The 5,968-nt window shown below is 45.7% G+C and overlaps 1 long non-coding RNA gene across 1 annotated transcript in view; it reads left to right on the forward strand.

The window, feature by feature from the left end:
* The window catches only part of LOC143434033 (uncharacterized), a 15,826-nt gene extending 10,808 nt beyond the window's left edge, over nucleotides 1–5,018 (forward strand). Inside the window, exon 3 of the long non-coding RNA XR_013103180.1 lies at nucleotides 4,733–5,018. This is a non-coding gene — a long non-coding RNA (uncharacterized LOC143434033). The remainder of the gene's footprint in view (nucleotides 1–4,732) is intronic.
* Nucleotides 5,019–5,968: the final 950 nt, after the last annotated feature.

Here is a 5,968-nt window from a genome sequence, read left to right on the forward strand (position 1 = left end):
CACCTCTCAAGACTCCAATGCAGACAGGCCTCTGTGTCATCAGACCTCTGCCCTTAGAGCTGAGGAAGACCCAAGTCCCAGCAGGCTTGGGAAGGGATGGCCCCAAGATCTGGTCAAAATTCATTTGTATTGGTTCCCCTTTCTATAGAGAAGGAAACCTGTGCTTTTTGTCTAAAACCAGCATTTACTTCTTTTCTGAATGACATATTTTGCTTCTATTCATAAAAATAAACCATTAGACAAACTTTTCCTAACAGTTTCCAAAATATTCTTCTCTCTCCGTGTGTGTGTGTGTGTGGTGTGTGTCTGTCTGATTAATGTTCAAAAGTTAAAACCCAAGGAACATTCAAAAGCTTTTCCTCAACCTTTGCATCCATTAATTGCTGCTTCCTGGTCCTCTGCAAAGTGAAGATGCACAGACCATAGATCCCAGTACCTCAGCAACTGAGATATTTCTGGGATGGCTAAATGTCAGAACAGGAAAGCATGTCTAGATATCAAATGTCACCCTCCACTCACACCCAAATGGCCTTGGCAAACAGTTCAGACAAAGCTGTTGGCACAGTCATCTGGCTTTTTGAAAGAAATACCAACACAGCCTTGCTCCGGAGCTCAGTGCTCCAAGCTCAGTCTCCTTCCAGTGTGTGTGAACTCCAAGGCACAGGGACCATCTTGATAGAAAGAAACAGATAACATGCAGTCAGATGACAGGGAGGAGGCTACGAGTTGCTAGCTTCCAGCATCAGAGCCATGGATAGACACGATGTCAAGACAGTGTCTACCATGGTTGCCTGTCTCTGAGACAGACATTGCCTCCCAACCTCTACCTCACAAGGCTTCCGGGGAAAGTGATGTGGAAAATACAAGCTACCTCATACATTTCCCTGGACAGGAATTTGGCTGCCGGGGAGTCTGATAACTCCAGATCATGAGTATTTAACATAATGATTGAACACACAAGAGCATGGTCGTAGCATTCCTGGGATGTTCTGTGTATGTTTGCATGGACCAGAAAACACACTGTGTAGCATTACTTTCTTTTTCACGAAAATGTCCCTTCTGATATGTGGTGGGTGGGCGACTCTGCTGTGATTCTTCTGTGTGGTTCAGTCTCTCCCCATCTAATGACTTCACCTCTCCTGAGTGAATACACAGACTCTATGTTAGTCGGACCCTCCAGAGAGCTGGAGCCACAAAGACACGTGTCATCGACTGTGGTTACGGAATGAAGAGTCCTGTTATGTTGGGGACTTAGGAAAGTTGGGGTAGAAGTTGGTTTTAGGACTGGGAGCTGGAAAGTCAACAACGTATACTCCAATCTCGCCAGATGGGAACAAAATCCCTGCTCAATCAAGCATCCTCCACTTTCCTGTTCTCCACCATCTGCAATGGATCAGTTATGCCTGGCTACCTCATCCTCTACCTCCTATTCTCCACCATCTGCAATGGACCAGTTATGCTGGCTACTCATCTCCACTTTCCTGTTCTCCACCATCTGCAAGGACCAGTTATGCCTGGCTACCTTGCTGAGAACACAATCTCATTAGGGCATCTACTGATCTCCTCTGGAAATAACCACAGGCTCACACAGATCCTTGTTTAACCTGCCTGTGCTCACACTGCAACCTAAGCTGACACGGAAGGGAACCATCGTGGTCTAGGAAGATGGACTAAGTCTTTTAGAGTGCACTGTGCTATGAAAGCCTAGGGACATGGGTATGTATTTCCACCACCCATGTACACAGGGACTGGTGGTACATATCTGTACCCCAGCAAAGGGGCCAGAGACAGGTGAATCCTTGGAGCTCACTTGTCAGGAAGCCTAGCCATCAGTGAGCTCCAGGTTTCCTCTTCCCTGTCTCTCCCCCCTCCTTTTTCTCTCTTTCTCCTCCCTCTTTTCTTTTTTCTCCTTTTTCTCCCTCTCCCCTCCTTCTCCAACCTCTTCATCTTACATCTTCTCTTCTTCTCATCTTGAATGTTTTTATATACGGCTACAGATTCAGGCTAGCTTTTTGAGCTGTTAGAGAGGCAACTGACTATTCTTGCAGGATGCAGACATTTGTAGATACTAAACTCAGGTAACACTATTAAAGCACTTCAGTTTGGAGGGAGGGAAGTACACACATAGTTGTGTCCACTAATTCTTTATTATTTACTGAACACCTAAAGCCCAGTTCAGTTGAACTAATATTTTCCGAGAGCCACTGTGCACACTGTTCAGTCGTGTTTGAATGGGCACAGTGGTGAAAACCATAGAAACTTTAAACTGTTTAGAAACACACTATGTTTTCTGACAGAGATGAGGTTGCTCACCCGTGTCTCTCGGGAATGAGGTGAAGTCCTGTTGGTGGTTTCCTGTTTTGTTTGTTATCTTTGTATTTTTCATCTTGACACAGCTTGAGTCCTTTTAGAAGAGAAAACCTCAATTGAGAACATATCCCTAGCAGATTGGCATGTGGACGAGGCTGTGGGACTTTTTCTTAGTGGGTGGGCCCAGCTCACTGGGGCAGCATCACCCCTGGGAAGGAAGTCTGGGATGCTATTAACAGAGCAGGGTGAGAAATCCATGAGGGCCAAGCCTGTGAGCCATGTTCCTGCAGAACTTGTTTCAGTTCCTGCCTCCAGGTTCCAAGTTTGAGCCCTGCCATGTTTTCCTTCAGTTGTGGACTGACTGCTCAGGAATTAATGAAAAATTGGTGATATAATCCATATGCTACTTCCTCCCACCAAACTAAAGTTTTACCAATGTTAACTAAGCTTGGTATTTGACTATATCCCTGGAAGAATTAGTCCATCTGACTCTGACTAAAGATGTAGAATGAAATAACACCTTCCTTCCTCAAGGTGTTTTTGGTAATGGTGTTATATTATAGCAACAAAGACCCTATCTGAGACAGGCCATTTCTAAATTTTGTGTCATGTTTATCTCAGCCTGTTCACGGCCCAGGAAAGACCTGAGAAGGCACTAGACCATGGCTTCTTCAACAGCGCTCGCTGTGCTCACCCATGGCCCTTACTACAAGTAGTCTGGTTGTCTCTGTCCATATTCTATTTCACTTCAGATCGAAAGTCTAGAGTACTATTGCTGTGACAAAACACATGAGCACAGCAACTATGGTAGGAAAGGTTTATTTGGCTCACACTTCCACATCACTGCGTCATGGAAGGAAGTCAGGACAGGAACTCAAGCAGGGTGGGAACCTGGAGGCAGGAGCTGATACTGCTCACTGGCTTGCTGGCGTGACTTGATCAGCCTGCTTTCTTATAGCACCCAGAACCACCTGCCTGGGATGGCCACCACACCAACAATGGGCTAGGTCCTTGCATATCAATCACTAATAAGAGAAGTCCTACAGGCTTGTCTACAGCCAGCATTATGGAGGCTCCCTCTTCTCCTGTGACTCTAGTGTATGTCAAGTTGACATAAAACTAGCTAGCATACCCACAGTTACAGAAATCCACAAACGTTAAGATCTGTCATTTAAAAATGGCATAACATTTGTATATAACCTGTGCACACCTCCTATGTGCCTCATCCTGTCTTTATGTTGTGCATAATATCTCCTAGGATGTAAAGTGATTGTTCTACATGGTTCAGAAATTAGGACAGGAAGGATGACTGTGTGTGCTCACTGCTGGTGCGACTCCTTTCACACACTCTCGTCCACACTTTGTTGGATCTATAAGGGTTGACTCAGGTACAGAGTGTAGTGTGTGTGTGTGTGGTGTGTGTGTGTGTGTGTGTGTGTGTGTGTGTATGGCATGTGTGTGTGGTATGTGTGTGGTATGTGTGTGGTGTGTGTGACTGTGTGTGGTATGTGAATGACTGTGTGTGTGTGTGGTATATGTGTGTGTGTATGTGTGTGGTATGTGTGACTGTGTGTGGTATGTGAATGAGTGTGTGTGGTATGTGTGTATGCGTGTGATGTGTGTGACTGTGTGTGGTATGTGAATGACTGTGTGTGTGTGTATGGTATGTATGTGTGGTATGTGTGTGTATGTGTGTGGTGTGGTGACTATGTATGGATATGTGAATGAGTGTGTGTGGTATGTGTGTGTGGTGTGTGCGTGGAGTGTGTGTGATATGTGAATGAGTGTGTGGTATGTTTGTGTGAGTGTAGTGTGTGTATGTGTTCTCTAACTAGAACCAGGTCTCTACATGGGGGCTCTGGATTCCTCTGCCTTCCCCTTCCCCAAAAGACAACTAATCTGAGCACTGTGACCAATCCTAAGACATTCACGTGCATTTCTCCTGTCTCTTGCTGCCTGAAGGGTGGCACTGTCTCCTGGATGCGGGTAGACCAGAGGAGAAAGATGGCTCTGAACAGGTCCCAGTGTGCAGATCAAAGCACTCTCTTCGATCGAGTCTTTGCTGCCTCTAACACTGGGAATTGGATAGAATGGGATCTTCTTAGAATGTCAAAACATAATATTTGTGTGAAAAGAAAGCAAACACAAACACACACACACACACACACAGAGAGAGAGAGAGCGAGAGAGAGCGAGAGAGAGGAGAGGAGAGAGAAGCCTCTGCTATTTATTCATCATATCTAAAGGTGGCAGTTAGCAAAGTGAAGAAGTGGTTAGAGAGGTACCCAGCATGGTGGTGATGAGGGTCACTGGAGATCCTGTCCTGCTGACCCTTGCATGTGGGCTTGTCAGTCAGCACCATGGCATCCCCTGGGTGAGATCTCTGCATAAGCTTTTGTGGTCTAACTGCTTCTGTTTGTAGAGTCCAGAGAAAGAGAACGAACAAACAACTCAGATTTCGGCCTCTCTGGGAGCTCTGGGAGCTGGAAGAGAAGCCCACTGACTCTGCTGTGCTGGTTGCTTGGGGCACCTCAAAACCCACACAGCTGTCTCTGCCTGGCAATGTGCGGATCTGGCCAGCAGACACAGAGCTCGAACATGTTAATGGATTCACTTCTGGGGATCAGCTTCACCTTCATCTGATTTGGCTTTGGGTATTGTTTTGCTACTTTATGAGTCTGAGTGTAATTAGTCACAATTAAAATCTGAAACCTCCAAGCATGCTTGCTGTCCAATTTCATCTGAGGCAACAAAAACAAATAACTCACGGCAACATTATTACTTATGTTTCTCATATCTGGGGAGGCAAATTCTGAAGGGAATCTCTTTACAACATCCACAGGACAAGAGGATCTGGAGGGGGTTCAAAAGTCTGACAACTCCAGTTCATTTACCAGAACTGTGAGCAGAACTTGTAGACTGGAGGTGGGATGGGTTTCAACACGGTGATGCACCAGGAATCTTTGTGTGCAGCGTGTCCCATTATATTCTTGTCTTACAGAGAAGGAGAGGGCTGAGGGCACCACCATGACTTCCCAATCCACTGTTACCCTCCAAGGTCAACTTCTGAGTCTCATCACAATTAATCTCACCCACTTACATCCCAGATTACAAATGGATATTCGATAGCTTTCTGAGATCTAATGCTGTATCTCCAGACAGTTCTTGGAAATCAATGTGTGTGACATTTTATTATTTTTAAATAAATAGAAATATAAACAAATAATAAACAAATCATCTTCTCATGTGAGGACACCACCCAAAAGAAGACAACCCGGGTTCAGCAAACCCCACTAAAACCCAAGCTTGTCAGTGAGCTGACACTGGCCCACTCCGTCTCCAGAGCGATGAGAAGGGAAAGATGGTTGTTTACAATGTACCAGCCTCAAGTGTTATATCGAAGCAGAGTGAAGAGACCAACAGAAGATGCCACATAAGAGCTGGCTCGTGCTGTGGGGAGCAAGAGTCCTCCCATCTGCAAACTTGAAACCCAGTAAAGCTGGCGTATAATTAAATCTGTGTCTGAAGCCTCAAGAAGCAGGGAGCTTTTGGTGTAAATTAAGTGCAAAGGTCGGAGAACTGAGAGGTCTAGTGTCGCAGGTCAGACGTTAGTAATAGGGAGAATTACCCCCCTCTCCCCCCCCCACACACACCGGAG

This window comes from Arvicanthis niloticus, chromosome 12, assembly GCF_011762505.2.
Source record: "Arvicanthis niloticus isolate mArvNil1 chromosome 12, mArvNil1.pat.X, whole genome shotgun sequence".
NCBI lineage: Eukaryota > Metazoa > Chordata > Mammalia > Rodentia > Muridae > Arvicanthis > Arvicanthis niloticus.